Raw genomic sequence first — 16,541 nt, forward strand, 5'->3', positions numbered from 1 at the left:
ACAATGGTCAAGCCACAACCACTGAGTTTCCGTTAACCCACAGTACAATTCAAAACTCATGCTCCTGGCAGTATCTATTCTGGGACAGGATGATGAAGCGGAAACTATTTTGAGACTTAATTTTAAGATCGTAGCTTTCCCTGGTTTCGGATTTGACAAACACTTGCCGTCAGCTTGCTAGCGCCTATATATTCCAAGGACGTGTAATGATAAATTGTGATTTTAGCCAACAAGGAGAGTATACTCTATAGAAGAATCAGACGGGGAAAACACTGTTATAAAAGAGAAACACTCAGGGTGCTATAGGAGAAATGGCCTGCATTGAAGTGAAATTCAGAGATTTGTTTCTGAGAGTTGAGTGGAAACTCTGAAAAAGCAGGAAGAATCATTAGGCAATAAATCAGGGAAGGAGGGGCATCATGAGCATAGTGTGGACAGGGTGTGTGTTGTAGTCAGGGGTTGTGCACAGAACAATTAGAATCAGAACATGGGGTTTATAATATTTTATGATGGTCACCCAGAGTTAACACAAGAAACTGCAGGAAATCTATCCACAACACGGAAGACATAGAATATTTAGTCAAAGATTCTAAATCCCACAGCAATGTCTCAAATGAGTCCAGATGAAAATCCAGAGCTCATGACAATACCTCCCATGAGTCCAACTGGAGGACCAGAGCCCACAAGAAGGACTCCTGCCAGTCTCTTTTATGGATCTGTGCTGGGAAGGCCCAAAGGTCAGTGGTGGAAGCCAGGAAGTCTATGCCAGCAGGGTGAAGGAGCTGTGTTGGTAGGTTGAGTGTTCTGTGCTAGAGCCGAGAAGTCATACTCACAACAAAGACTAGGGCTGTCCTGAAAAGCACCACAGCCATCCTCAGCGACACAGAGGCCCAAGCTCCTCCAATGACAAGCACAGTTGAGTACATGCCTGGAAGCCAGCGTGATGAGTTCATCATAGAGACCAAGTGGCACACGTCTCTTCTTCTCTGGAGCCAGGGAGCAATGCTCGATGTGAGGACCAGAGCTTCTCTAGGAGAAGCGACAGCTCAAACAGCAACACATAGAAGAACCCACAATGTCTCAACGCCTCAATGCAATAGCTTCTCCTCCACGTCTCTGTTTATGCTGGCAACTTTCCTCAGGCGGAACATCTATGCTCAGCACCATGCTGATGTAATCCAGCTCGCATTAAATTGACCAGCAGTTTTTAATCCATAACAGTGTGCAAGTCCTCTAGGGTGTACACCACCCTAGGTGGTGAGATGATTAGTATTTCCAGGGATTTTGTTGCTGTTTTAGTGAATATGAATAGTTAGCTTGACTCAGGTTATTGGGAAGTAGTGACAAAGTAAGAGTTTATGGAGATTTCACTCTGTAAAGATTTGTAGATCTTAAATGGGGAATATTATGTGATAAACCTTTCTGGTTGGAAAAATACCATCCTAGTAGGAAACTAAAAGATTGGAGGGAAGATGATAGGCAGTGGAGGCCAGGTTGGAATACTCTTGCTTAGCCAGATGTGGTAGCTCTCATTCATAATTTCAGCACTCTAGAAGATTAAGGCAGGAGGAATAAAAATTTAAGGTTACCCTGGGCAAATTAGCAATTTAGAGACCTTGTCTCAAAATAAAACATAAAACGTGCTGAGGATGCAAAGGCACTGGGTTTAGTCCACAGTACCAAAAAACAAACAAACAAAAAAATTAAGGGATGTTATGGTTTGTGTCTACATGTCTCCCCAAAGCCTCATGCATTTTCAGATGGGTCTTTTTCAGAGGTAACTGCATCTAGAGTTTGTGATTGATTCATGGTTCAATGATAGGATTAATGGTGCTGGGATTAAGAGTGTAGGATTGCTAGGATCAGCCCACTGATTGGATTGGCACCTTCCTAATCCCAGCAGTCTGGATTAGATAAAAAGGGCAAAGAGAGGCTTAGCTCCCCCTCATTCTTTTTGTTACTTTTGCTGTCTTCCACTGCCACGAACTGTCAACTTCTGCTGTGTTCCACTCTGCCTTGGACCCAGCTGATTATGGCCTGAAACCCTACAAACTGTGTGCTAAATAAAACTTCCTCTTTAACTTTGGGTGTCAGGTATTTTGTTTCAGCAATGAGAAAAATAACTAAGACAGGGAAATGAGGAAGAAAGATTTTTACTGAAATTCAGGTTAAAGAAAGAAAAAGAGGAGACTAGGTATTATGGTGGTGTACATGTATGATCACAGCACTCAGGAGGCTGATGCAGGAAGATCACTACAAATTTGAGGCCAGCCTGAGCTACATAGTGAGTCGAGGGCCAACCTGAACCATACATCAAAAAATGTGTCAAAAAAAAAAAAAAAAAAGGAGGAGTACATTAGTACATTTAGGTAATGAAACACAGGAAAATGACAAGGTAAAGAGAGACTTCAAAGGTACAAGGACTGTACTTGGCATTTGATAGGATAAAAAGCAGATTTTTATAAAGTAAGTATTTAGATAGCATTTCCTAGCTTCCTGTTTGCAGTCAAGTGGACATGGTATTGTCAATCTGAAACATACAGTAACTTAGGGCAGGAAATAGCTATGTAAAAATTTGTATTTAAAAAGTATTTATCAAATAATCAGCATCAGCCTTTATAGAATTATGTAATGACATGTATTAATACCCTCTCCTTTTTATCATTTATTAATGAGATAGGTGGAATATAAAAGCTTTTCAAAATCAACTTCAGAAAAAAATCAACTTCAAACTGAACGTATCTCAATAATAGAGCAGAAAGGTATCTATCACAGTTTTGATTCAGGATAATTTTTAATGTTTTGCCTAAAGAAAACTGAAATGGACAAAATGGTATATTTAAAAGACAAATGTGTCAGGTATGGTGGCACATGCCTTTAATTCCAGTACTCAGGGAGGCTGAGGCAGGAGGATCAAAAGTTTGAGTTCAGTCTGGGAAATTTAGGGTCTTAGGTGAGGTCCTGTCTCAGAATAAAAAGGGGCCAGAGATGTAGCTCAGTGCAAAGACCCTGGGTTCAGTCTTTAGTATGACAAAATAAATAAAAAAAGAGAAAGAACGAAGGCACAACCTACTGTACTAGGTTGCTCAAGTATAGAGTAACAGAAAATTAGGTTATTACTAACTTTAGATAATAATATGACACTTATATAGCAACTTAAGTTTTTAAATACTTTCAAAAATTTTTTAAAAAAATATGAACTTCTCGGGGCTGGGGATTTAGCTCACTGGCAAAAGTGCTTGCCTTGCAAGCAGGCAGTCGTGAGTTCGATCCCCGGTACCGAAAAAAAAGACAAAAAAAAAAAAAAAGTCTTACAAAAAATATGAACTTCTCTGAGCCGGGCTTGGTGGCTTACTCTGTAATTCCAGCACTCGGAAGGCTGAGCCAGGGGGATCTTGCGAGTTTGAGACCAGCCTCGGCTATAAAGTGAGCTCAAGGCCAGCCTGAACTGCATAGGGAGACCCTGTCTCAAAAAGGACAAAAAAAAAAAAAAAAAAAAATGAACTTCTCAAGGCATCTAAAATTGATACATATTAAAAAAAACTGGGAGGCCAGGCACGGTGGCCCAGCCTATAGTCCCATCACTCGAGAGGCCGAGATCAGCCTGGGCTACATAGTTAAGATGCTTGTCTCAAAAAATACAGCCAACCCACCAAACAAATGAAGAATGGAGTTAGAGAGCTCAAGTCCCATTTTCTATTTGGTGTGAGGAAGATTATGCAGTAGGTCCAATCCAAAAACCACATAAATCTTTGAAAGTAGAGATGCTTTCCCAGCTGTGGTCAGAGAGACACAGCAATGGAGGAAGGATGAGAGAAATGTGTGTGAAAAGACTTAGCGGTTATCGCTGGCCTTCAAGAATGAACAAGCACTTTTAATGTAGTTTTTGAGTTTTGCATAACTTGAAGTTTTAACATTTCTCTAAAATATGTAACTTAAATCAACATATATGTGTATCATTTCTTCAGATTTCTGAGAGAAAAGCTGTAACTTAGCTGTGTTGGTAGTGGACCCTGGACAAAACCGGCTTGTTTACTGAGAAGAATACAATTCTGTATGAAAACTTAATGAATTCAAACCTGTGTCATGCCTCTGTGCACACCCAGGAAGTAAAAACTGCTGCGGTGAGAAAAAAGAAAAAACACAAGTGAACTGGCGGTGAGCAGGACCTCAGCATGAGAGTTTAGATAGAGCTGGGTGTCTCCTCACCAGAGATAGCTCCATGGTGGGCAAGGCGCCAGTAGATAGAAATTTGGACCAAACCGAAGAACATTCGAGCTGTTTTAGATGCTGGAAAAGGCAAGGGGACATTCTCTTCAAGACCTCCCAGAAAGCAATGGAGCCCAATCAATACCTTGATTTTAACTCAGGGAGACCTTTATTAGACTTCTGGTTTACAGATCTGTAAAATAATAAATTTTTATCACTTGAGCCCCCACATTTGTGTGATATGTTACATCAGCAAGAGAAGACTAATGTACAATATAAAACTAGTATATAGTGTACAAGGAACAACACATACATGGATGTCTCTGGGATACACCGACCTAGTGGAACCAGCAGGCCACAACAGTTACATCCCGCATTTCTGTGTCTTTGCCTTTCATTGGTTGTAGATGGTTCTCTTTTTATTTATTTATTTATTTATTTATTTATTTATTTATTTATTTTTATTGTGGTACCGGGGATTGAGCTCAGGACCTCAGAATTGCCAGGCAGGTGCTTATGTCACTGAGCTAAATCCCCTAAATCTGTTCTCTTAACGAACTTTCCTCAACTGTCCCTGGAAATCCTAAGGAACTAGGGGCCTCACCAATCCTCAACCATCTACCCCCCTACCTTCCACATGGAGCTGGCCACTTCCCCTGTGTGGTTTCAGTTCCCTGCGGTGTCTCTCAGTGCCTGGAAGTCTCATTCGGGCTCCGAGCATTGTTGCAGTGACTGCACTGCTGTTTACAGCTTCCAGGGCCGCTGTGATCCTCACTGCTGTGGGGTCCGAGAAGCCTGAGGACTGCGTGGAGCCCTCAGCTACCCACAGCATCGCTTGCCGTTATGTGAATCCTGCTGGGCTGTGTTTTCAGATGGAGTCGGAAGAACACATCTGCCTCGCTTTGCATTAAATTTCCCTGAAAAGTTTCAGAGCAGTGCTGCTCTGTATACCACATCTTTTCCTGCTTGTGAGTGAAATATCTTCACCAGCTATGCTCGGAATCCCTTTCCAAAGGATGTTGAGACACAGACAGTGCTGACCCTGAGGTATTCTTGTGAATGGAAGGTATTGTAGTGCTTTGACTTTCTCTTTTCTTATACTAAAGGATTTCCCAGGGATTCCTCCATTCTTATGTAAATAAATTCCAGGAGTGTCCACTCCATGGAATTAGACTTGGAGTTGGTATCTTTCCTGGCCACTGCAGAAGCACAACCGAGAGAAAGAGAGAGAGAGAGAAAGAGAGAGAGAGAGAGAGAGAGAGAGAGAGAGAGACACGCTTGAATGAGTGTCTGTGGGACTTCCTTGGAAAATGAAGAGATCGCCAATGTGCACTGCAAAGTGATTCCCTCCGGTCCTTAACGTGGGCACAGCAGACAGTGGGCACTCCACAGACACCCACTGAATTAGCGAGGAGATAGAAATAGCCGTCAGGCAGGGACTCAAGAACAGAATCATTGCTGGAAAGGACTCATGGTAAATTCCATGTGGACAGGCAACATACCTATCTTGTTCGTTACCGCACTTAATGCATTTGCGAGAATATATGCTGGATGTGCGATGAGATGCCTGCTCCTGGGCGTTTTATTTCCACTTATGCCTTACAGGTATCTTCCAGCCACGGTCATAGCAGCGGTACTTTGTAACCCTCCGCAAAGGCGAGGTCTGATCATTGCAAGCGTCCTGAAGCAGCTGCCGGGGGATGGACGACAGGTGGCGCTGTCGCCTTCCTGGTGGCTCCCGTTTCACCTGGCCTGGCGTCTCCTCCCTTCACAGGCTGTCCAGCAGTCGCCCCAGGTGTAGCCTTGAGTACTCAGCTTCGCGGCCTGTCCAGATTGACGGCCTCGGCAGAGCCTCCTGCTGGTTCCTGTGTGGCGAGTCCCGGAAACCTCAGCGCCCGCAGACTCGCCCTTGTGGGGAGCCCGCCCAAGCTCCATCCTGGCTGGTGGCCACGCCCCACAGTGGGCCGGAGGACCTTTGCCGAGGCTGGCACACCTGGCTCTGCCCACACCCGTCACTGTTCACCCCGCCAGTGCCACCGGCAGCCGGAGTAGCGGGAGGAGGAGGGAGACGCGGTGGAGGATGAGGGTGAACGGGACGCGTGAGGAGAGGCGGGCAGCAGTGATGCCCTAGGGGGTGGATTTTGAAGTTAGGGAAGGAAAGTGGTGGAAGCTGGGGGCGGGTCGACGTCGACGTTTTTCATGTGAGCAAACAACAATCTAGGTGAGTTAACTACGATTTTCTTGGAATAGGCATCTATGACTTTTGGCTTCAGTGTTTTTGTGAGGTTAAACCTGTCTCAGCAGGGGTCAAACACCCAGAAAACCGGGGATGTGGGGCTGCCCGGCTCCTGGGGTGGTGGAGGTGCAGGAATTGCTGGCAGAGCACTGTGCTCTCAACTTTGGCTTCCTCATCAGTGAAGCATAGTTGGGATCGCCTGGCTGGGCCGTGGTGATATTTAAGTGAGATGGTATCTGTAGCCCTGGTTAGAAATGGTAGAGTGCATATGCTGGCCTTGTTGACCAAATCTCTTTTCTTCTTAATCTGTGGTCTTTTCTCTCCCTCTGTTTCCTCTCTGCCAGTCTCTCACTGTCATCCCCACTTTGTCCACTGCACTCTTCCTTCATTCGAGTGGTCACTACTTCCTTTGTAAGGAATCCTTTCCCTAACCCAGACATGCACTGAGGCCAAGCTCTCTGCCTACTGCTCAGCGAGATCTGCCAGGCCTGGTGGAGATAAAGGGAGGTGAGCTGGTGTAGCCTGTGCCACAGGTGAAATGCATCTGGGGTCAGGGCCGTGTACCACTGCCTGCTTCATCCATGTCCCCCAGGGATTTCCTCCTGGAGCCAATGAGGGGTCATCTGAGTCTTTCCCTGCTGCATTAGGAAATGCTTGATTCAGTGAAAACTGTGCACTTTCCCATCAGCTCCTCCAGCACTGCAAGAGTGTTAGGGCTGAATTAATAAAACACTACAGAATGAGTGGCTTGCACATCTGCATTACTGTTTCACGCTGCATTAAGATATTGACAGGACTGGGTCCTCCTGAGGCTGAGCAGGAAGGCTTTATTGCCGGTCTCTGCTGTCTGCATGTTATGTGGTGTGTTCTGCTTATAGGTCTGTCTCTGAATTTCCCCTTTTTTAAAGAAAATCAGTCACATTAGACTAAGGTCCTCTCTACTTACCTCATTTTATCTTGACTGTCATTTTAAAGATTCTGTCTCCAGAACAGACCATGGTATAGGGTGTTGGGTTTTAGCATTTCAGTGTATGAATGTTGAGGGTCCCCATTCAATGCATGATTGCTGGGTCCCTAAAGTCAATCAGGTATCGCATCTATTTCAGTTGTCCTCTTCAGAAACTTTCCCCTCTGCTTCCCAGCCCCTGGCTATAGCCCTTACAAGAGTGTACTCCAGACCTCCACTGGTGCTGTGGGATTCTGCAGCTCTGCTTTGTTTTGAGTGTAGACGTTTCCTGGGGATACTATAATGAATTACCATGATCTTAGTGGCTTAAAACAAGCCATATTTTTATCTTTCAGTTCTAATGGTTGCCAGGCAGTGTGCATAGACAAGTGTGTGTTTCTTTTGAGGCTGCATGGTAGAATCAGTTTCCTTGCCTTGTCCTGTCTGTTTCTGGATGCTGGCGACGTTCCTGGCTTGTGGGTCCCCTCCTCCATCCCAAAGGCTGGAGTGACCAGTTCAGTGTTTTGGTGTCTCTTCGCACTGATATTTGCCTTCCTTGTCTTCATTTAGGAGTCCTGTGATCACACTGGACTCAATGAGCGATCCAGCATAATCCTCCTATTTAAATTTAGTTGATCAATTCCACCTGCAATCTTAATTGTCCTTTGCTATTTTAACACCACGAAAATATATTCATAGATTTCAGAAATTAGGACTTAGATATTTGAGGAGCCAGGCATTATTCTGTATGGAACACCTGCCCTTGCTCTGATGGGATGTTCTTTCTTGGGCAAATTACCCTCTTTTTATTCTGAGGGCTCAGCATTTTGCCTGTTGGTGCCAAAGAACTTTACATCTTCTTTATGGGGAAAACCAGCATCTTGTCTAAATACAGAACTAAAACTGTGTATTCACTGAACAGAAACTGGGTATTCCAACACTTTTGTGTAACGCTGTTAAAATCACTCTGAGTCTGGGATTGTAGTTTAATCTTTTATGCTTAATTAAATTTTATAGACTATGTTTCTATGCAAATTTCTCATAGGTCCAACAGTACTTTTATAGGTGAATTTAGGTATTTATTTAGCAAGCATATGAATCCTAGTGACAGACACTGTTCTAGATTCTAGAGATAAAGCAGTAAGAAACATTGCTAATGCTCCTAAATTGTTGTTCTCATGAAAAGTTTCGCACTTTTTTTTTCCTGCTCCTAGCTTTGTCACTTCATTTTTGTCCTCCTCAGAGCTGAGGTTGAGCTGGTCTCTGGTTCCTCCAACGTGTTTCTGGTGTAGACGCAGCCATTGCTCTGTTTCTGCTGGAGGGCTGTGCTCATAAGGGGCCTTGAAGAAGCTGAGGATGCCCTGCAGGATGTCACTGTCTGGTGGGGAAAAACAATAATAAGCAAATATAGAATTAAGTATTGAATAAGTAGGTTGGGCACTAAATGCTCTATCTGAATATATCATGTGCTGGACATAGTTTTTGTTTTTTATTTGTTAAGTTTATAGGTTCATTTTAGGTATATATAATAATCACATTTATCAAAGGGAATTTGTTCCTGGACATGATATAACTTGATTCTTTTTCTTCCATTCCCTTACCCTCCCTTCAACCTCTCTTCCTCTCCTTATTTACAAAAGATTTGTTTTCATTTTTCTTTTCCCTTTCTTCCTTTTCTCTTGCCCTTTCCCAAGTTCCCCTTCCCATTTGAATGTTTTCTTCTTGTTTCCACAATATGTATTTTATACACACACACACACACACACACACACACACACACACACACACAGTTTTTAACTGGAGAAAATTAAGTAAAAGGGAATAGAATTTTTACAAAGATAAGGTTGCTAATTATACTGACCCTAGTGTTGAATGGAGAGAATCCTACTCTGAATTCAAGGGCTTGAAATCCGTTTCAAGTTTGTCACTTGATTTGTGCCCAAAGAATGAGTTTGGCAGTTTTTGGTTGTTTTGTTGTTACCTTTCCTCTTAGAGGTAGATGTAGAAATCTTTGGGTGTATTTCCAGGTTATAGAAAAAGTCATTCATTTTATAGCTTCTCCAGAATCATAGTGAGGACACGGGTAGCATGGGGACAGTTACTATCTGGAAAAGGACAGGAAAATGGCGAAGGGGTAAGAGTTGCTGTCCCCGCCTTGACAAGCGGCCTCATTTCACAAAGCTGCCTTTCCCCACCTGCTCCAAGACGTCTCCAGCTGTTTCTCTCCTTCTGGGGTAGAGTCCTCTCTGTCACAACGGACACCGTTTCCCAAGGCCTCCACGGAGCAGGAAGAGTTCCTGGTGCACCCTCTTTCTTTAGCCACCATCTATTTTAGCTGTACCCTAACTCCTACACATGATCTGCCCCAACTCAATCTATTTCTCATTTATAGCAATGTAATAGCAAGGAATATTGACAGCTCTGTGTGTGTGTGTGTGTGTGTGTGTGTGCGCGTGCACGTGCGTGTGCATGCGTGTGTGATGCTAGGAAAGACTGAACCCAGAGCTTTCACACTGAGCTACATCTCCAGTCCTTTTTATTTTTATTTTGAGACAGTATCTTGCTAAGTCACTAAGTTGCCCAGGCTGGGCTTGCCCTTGTGGTCCTTCTGCCTTTGCCCACCACAGCGCTGGGATTGTTGACCTGTGCCACTGCACCCAGCTACAGCAGACTCTTAACAGTTGCCATAGTCAAAGAAAATTGAAGACAATGATTGTGTTTTTTTTTTTTTTTTTTTACTTACAATGTTATACTTATGCTTAAAATTATAGGCTAGAATCTTAAGAAAACCTGCTTTAATTTTTCCTTATAGCTATTAACATCCTATAGCCCCAAATAAATAAATGGTCTTGTCTTAATATATTTATATATTTAAGGATGCTTCTTAACATTGTCAGGTAATAGAATACATAGAAATATGGTACTATCTGTAGAACATTGATCAAATTCATATATATATATCCCTTACACATGTACAGAAGTCACACTGAAAGTCAGGTGCCTTTTAGCGAAAGCTTCAAAATGTTTATTTTAGTAATACAATCAGATCTTGTATGATTTAACCAGAGACTTTGTGTGGCGGGATCTGTTTGGAGTGTTGTGTTGGATAACTTCAAGAAATGGCACTCTTCTATTTGTATGGTGCCACCAACAAGATGGTGAAAAACATTCACCAGGCATGACAATCTGGAATTTAGACAAGTTGACCTCAAATACTTTTTTTTCTGACAGTAAACTATTAGGACTCTTAGTATGTCAGAGTCACTCTTAGTTTGTGTCAGGCCAATAAAGGGTCAAAGAAGCACTTCCCCAAAGTCTGTCCTCAGTTGGGTTGGATTGGTGGGGACCAGACAGGGGAAGCACCTGTTAAGCCTCAACTAAGTGCTCTAAGAGATCTCTTTGGTCAGGACACAAACTTTTGTAGCCTCTTGGCCAGTGAGAGGCTAAAGCAACTGAAAAGGATTTGTCTGAGTAGCAGAATGGCATGCCTGGCTTGTGCTTCAAGGATGGGATTAATGCTATCTTTTTTGATCTCTCTATTTTCCAAAACATTTGTGTCAAGAAGTCCCATAAACCCAGCCACCTGGTTTGAAATCAAATGACTTCCCCGTCCCCTGCCTCCAGGGTCTTTCCTGCCACTTCCCACATCTAACTACTTTATCTTGGGGCTGGTGCCTGGGTATGAGTCAGAATGATTTCTGGTTAAAGAAGACCAAAGGCATATTTTTAAAGCTGCTACACTGAAAACACCTTCACTATGAAAAGTCTATGTATGAGGCAGAGACTAGCAGAGGCTGGTTCAGATGCACACTCACCCAAAGTCCTTGCAGGCAGAAGACAAACTTCTATAGACAAACTATAACTAGCTTAAGTGTTAATTAGCTGATGGGCAGGATTTAATCTCTGTGTCCCAGTTTACCCATTGATAAATTATGGATTTTAGATTTTATCTGTTGTTTTGGAAGGGCTCTTATTTTTGCACACAGAATTTTATGGCATTGATGGAGCCTGTGCTGCATTTCCTAGTGTGTTCATAAGAGGTATTGAGAGACAGATGACAAGGCGGCTGTTTTTGTCTTCAGGTCAGAGGTGTGACTGCACAGGACAGGTGGGTGGCTGTCACCTTAGTGTGATATTGAGATGATCTAACGGAATGGCTGTGTCTGAATCACTTCCAGAAGCCCAGGCAGCTCCCATGACCTGGAGTGACCTGGATTTCACTGTTTTCCGCACCTGTTGTCCATACTGTAGGATGGTCTAACTGTAGGTTCATGACTGGGAAATTTCACGTCTGATTAGATCTCTATTTTCCAACTTCAAATAAGCTATCTCTCACTAAACTACAGTGTCCACATGCACTGTGAAATTGGTAAACCAGCCATGATTTATTCTGAAATGATTTTTTAATACAAAAATGAAGATAATTTATTTCCCAATATATATCCCAAGGCTGGAGGGGCTGCTGTTAAACAGATACACCTCAGCATGAGAAAGTTTCAAATGATGTCTCCAAACTGAAGCTGTACCTTTTACTGCTGGAACCAGGAAGCAGAGATCAAAGAAAAAGTAAGAGTGTCTGGGAAGGAACTTGTATAGGAGATAGGGAAGGTCAGGTGATCTGTTAAATGACTGACCTTGGGACCAATCTAGATGACAGATCAGAGTATAGGAAGGACAAAGACCAGAGCATTTATTCCTTAAGAATAAATGTATTTGACCCTACTTGGACTTGTGGCTCTTTTAACCTCTGACCAACATTCCTGGGGTTTTGAGTATGTGCTCCAAAAGTCCCTTATCTCTGCATCTCCATTTCATGCAGACCTCTGGCAACCCTATCCTCCACCCCACACCCCTTTTTTGGTTTTATACATGGGTTTGGGAAAAAGGGACAGAGTGAAGGGAGGAGGGATATTGAGCTTGTTGGAGATAGAGTCCTCCAAGGTTGAGGACCAGCTTTTGGGATTCAGCCAATAGATGATATTGAGATGATCTAATGTTGGGAGGACCCATTGGCAGCTTATAAAGTTGAGCCTAACCCTGGCCCTGAATATGAGCAATTTCTCTGTCTAGATTTGCATGAAAAGCACTGTGGAGAAGACCTTGAATCTCTCCTCAAGATTTAGAAGAATTAAGTACAATAGGAGTGACGCACACTGAATGATAATTGGCAGCACAGCTGAGCCTACTGTGTGTCCAAAGAGCTTGTTGATGTTTGCGCAGCCATCTGACAGCAGCCTCAAGAACATAGAGTTTTTGTAAAGTTTTCTCGTCAGCGTAGGTTTGAGTTAAGAGCTTAAAAGTGGCATTTTGAAGACATCCATACATGGTTTGGGCAGTTTGGATAAAATGAGGTCAGGCAATGGTTGCTGTGACTTTAGTAGCTGGCAGAATATCACTACTCTAATGCTCCTAAAATGCTTTTTCTTGAGATGCTTAAGTGTTGAGGTAATTTGTTCAAGAGCACAGTCTCCCTCTCAGTCATGTGTAAGATTGTTGGGGAACTAGGCTTTAGCTTTTCACATTATTATAATTTGACACATGGTGTGCACCATCTGGAGTTGGCAGGCCAATGGAGTATCCATAGTGGCCATAATCTTTATCATTATCCATGAAAGGGCCAGGAGAGGGCAGCCAGGCTCTGTTAGGAAGAGGTATCCATGTAAGGAGAGGAGAGAGGCTCAGGATCTCCCTGGTGATTATATCAAATATAGGAGATATAAGTGTATGTGCTAAATATATCATGTCACAATTGGTATACAATTAAACAGAAGCAGAATAAAAAGGAATCCTTTTATCTTTGCCATCTTAGTGCTATACATGATTTGTGCTACCATTGCAGGAATAGGTTTATTGGCTTGCAAGCGTCTGCTTGGCCTGTGCAGTGAGCTGTTTAATCTCTTCCCAGGTAGATCTGAGGATGGTTGTGCAGAGGGTAACAGATCTGTTTTCCTCCTCTTGTTGCCCATCGCTGGATGGGAAGCACCATCTCTTGCAGCTTGGGGATGGAGTTGCTTCTCATCTGGTGATAAAACAGATACCTACCTGCTTCCCCAAGTGAGCGATTCCACAAGGCCCAGTCCTTGTGGGTCACATAAGGTCATTGTAGGAATAAAATGCTTTTCCCCTGCTGTAAAGCCATTTGAGTCATAATATTAAAAATTTAAGAGTGTTTTACATAATCATTCCTGTGGGTAAAGTCTCTCTTGTTATGTTTCCCCTTTTTGTTTTAATAATTGAGTTTAAATAGTAAATCTTTGTCAAAAGGGTGACTGATAGATCAAGAACAGAGGACCACATGGTGGCCCTTTGACTCTCTGGGCTGACACAGGTTAAAGGGAATTTGTTTTGAATGGGGCCCTAAAGCCTCCAAGTCTTGCATATTGTTCATTTCAATAGAGACACGAATATATTTAAATTTGCTAAAAGATTTATAGTGAGTGCCCTCCGTTTGCCAAATTTCCTTGCCTTTTAAATCAAGGAATTGACTCCTGCCTGGGAAGTAAATTTTATCAATCATGGTTGTTTTAAATGTTGAATTTCTGTAGGATGTTAGCAGATAACAATTCTAAAGTTTTAGGGAGAAAACTTGAGACCAGGGCAGCATAGTTTTTTAGCATAACAATCAGGATGACAGTATGGTATTTGAAACACATTTAAATCTTCATTTTAGTATAAAATACATTTTTTTTCCGTATTATCCTGTTTTGAAATAAAATAACTTTTTACTCAGTTACCTTTGTCTACATTAAATGACACAAGGAAACATTTACTTAATTTGTTATCTTAAGTCATTTATTACCAAAGGAACGTTTAAGTAAAATGTACTGGTTTATAAATGTACTGTATAGATTATTAACCTCTGGCATTTTAAGTTTTAGAGTGACATTGCCTGGATTGCCTGGGTATTTTTAACTTTTATAACATAATTATTATAACAATCACAAAAACATAAGCACTGAAAAGTATTTATATTATCTGGCTGGCTATATTATGTTAGCTTGGTATACACGTTTCATCACAAATAGCTGAAACAAAATAAGAGAAAGCCAGATGCTTAGCCCAGAAAGTTTAACACCATAAAGAATTTTAACCTGGAAATTACCAGTGTGATGTTTTTCAGTTTGTATCTTTGAGGGCACTTGGGAAACAAAAATGCATCATTTAGTATACCACGAGGTTATCAGTAATTGGTATCACAGCTATATAGAAATCTTTATATTTAGTCTTTACTCTTAAGATAAATTTTAGACTCTAACAAGTTTTCTAAGGTATAGTTATATTGATAAAAATTAAAGACATCTCACACCTCTGATAACTTTTGGAAATAGTATTAGTGACCACAACAGTTTTACTACCCAATATACAAGTCTGTCTTAGTCACACAGTAACAAAAATTCTTCTTTAATCAAAGTCAATAGATGTAGATCAGCTTTAAATGTCAGGATCTAATGTAAAGAAATGTTAAATTTTGATCATTTTATGTGTATAATGTCTAAACATATATTGTATAAAAGAGAACACATTATTTTGTATATATTAAACTTACATGATCTTTTTAAAAATTAAGTTTATTGGTACATTTTAAATACACATAGTGATCATATTTAGCATAAGAAACTGATAGCTGTACACAGTATATTTAGAACAACTTCAAATATGTTTAGTTATAAATTCTTTGAGGAACAACAAGGCTAAAATTTATTCCAGAGTACAATCTTGGGTATATTGTTCAAGTTGAATTACAACAATCCTTTTGTAGTTTTTAGGTTTATAATTATAAGCAGGCTAGTCAGAACTTTGCCTATAGGTCATTAATTAGCAAGGATATCTTGTAATGAGTCAGAAGGAAAAAAGCATTTTATACCTGTGAAAGCAAACACTATGATTAGGAAGGGATCTAGGCTGATGGTTTATCATATTAGAATAGACCTGCTTCTGTTTAAAAAAGGTTCATAAATTCTACAGGATCCCTAGGAATATTTTTAGTTTACCCAGTGAACAAATGGATTGCCAGTGAGCCCACTTCTCAAAGGAAGTCTTAAAGAACAAAATCATGAGATGGGAACAATGTAGGTCAAAAGTATAATCAGTCAGTAAGATTTCAGTGGTTTAGGTGATATTGATTCAATGTCAGCAGGGCTTATGGGTAACATCATTAACCTTGGTCGATAATCTATAGTCTTGTTCTGAGTTTAGTTTCAGTAGTCTTAATCTTGGTGGCTTTAGTCTTAGTGTTGGGGGAGAATGGCCCACTCCTAATGAGATACTGGGAAATCTCAAAGCAGGTGATACCAATCATCTCAAATTTATCCTTTAGGGAGATAGGCAAATCTGACTTTTGTGACTTTAATCTTCAAATGCACCTCAAGCTGCAGTCTCCATGGTTCTTATCTTCTGCTGAATCCTTCTTGAGCTTAATCCTGACTGACTGCCTACAATAGTTCCACCTAATTTAGCTTTCCATAATAAAAGGAGTTAATTTCCAGATTTGCCAAGAGTAGAAAGTTTGATAAATTTAGACTAACACATTCACACTTATTTTCTGAGGGTCTGAAGGTCAAATCCAGACCATTTTTAAAAAGATTATTGTGTAGAGATCAGTGAAGGGCAACCAGGAGGGAGAAACCCACCATCCTGTAAAACAGTCCTGGAATGCAGTAGCCACAGAGAAAAGAAATTCCCTAGCACAACAGAAACAAATCTCAGCCATTTCAAAAGCAGAAGGACAATCACAACCAAAACCCTTTTCAGGATGATTCTCTCCTTCTTAGCAAAACATGTCTCCAAAGACTAAAGCTATGGATCAACTCCAACCTGACTGCTAAGCAGAAATTCAAATCACTGATCAAAGAACTTGGACAACTAACTTTCTGAGAACTAGAGAGAGAGAGAGAGAGAGAGAGAGAGAGAGAGAGAGAGAGTAAGAAAATCAAAGGACACACTAGAGATGCTCTTTTTAAGCTTCATAGATTTGGGCCCATTATGTGTGTTTGAGCATTTGTAAAAAATACTGATGGTATTATAGATAGCTAAGTTATTTAGAATAGGGATGGATCCTGGAAAGGTCAATACAGAAGACAACTGTGGCTAGAGGTATGTTCACTGAAGGCTAGGATTTAAGAAAAGAGGATTGACTACACCTGTATACTT

At 41.4% G+C, this 16,541-nt stretch overlaps 1 protein-coding gene across 1 annotated transcript in view; it reads left to right on the plus strand.

Moving 5' to 3' along the window:
- Positions 1–6,282: 6,282 nt before the first annotated feature.
- Styk1 (serine/threonine/tyrosine kinase 1) overlaps positions 6,283–16,541 on the plus strand; it is a 49,169-nt gene continuing 38,910 nt past the window's right edge. The window contains exon 1 of the mRNA XM_013153220.3: positions 6,283–6,430. The gene's annotated coding sequence lies outside the window, so the exon portion shown is untranslated. The remainder of the gene's footprint in view (positions 6,431–16,541) is intronic.

The sequence above is a fragment of the Cavia porcellus genome, unplaced genomic scaffold (assembly GCF_034190915.1).
Source record: "Cavia porcellus strain 051 isolate PalLab524CR breed Dunkin Hartley unplaced genomic scaffold, mCavPor4.1 scaffold_27, whole genome shotgun sequence".
NCBI lineage: Eukaryota > Metazoa > Chordata > Mammalia > Rodentia > Caviidae > Cavia > Cavia porcellus.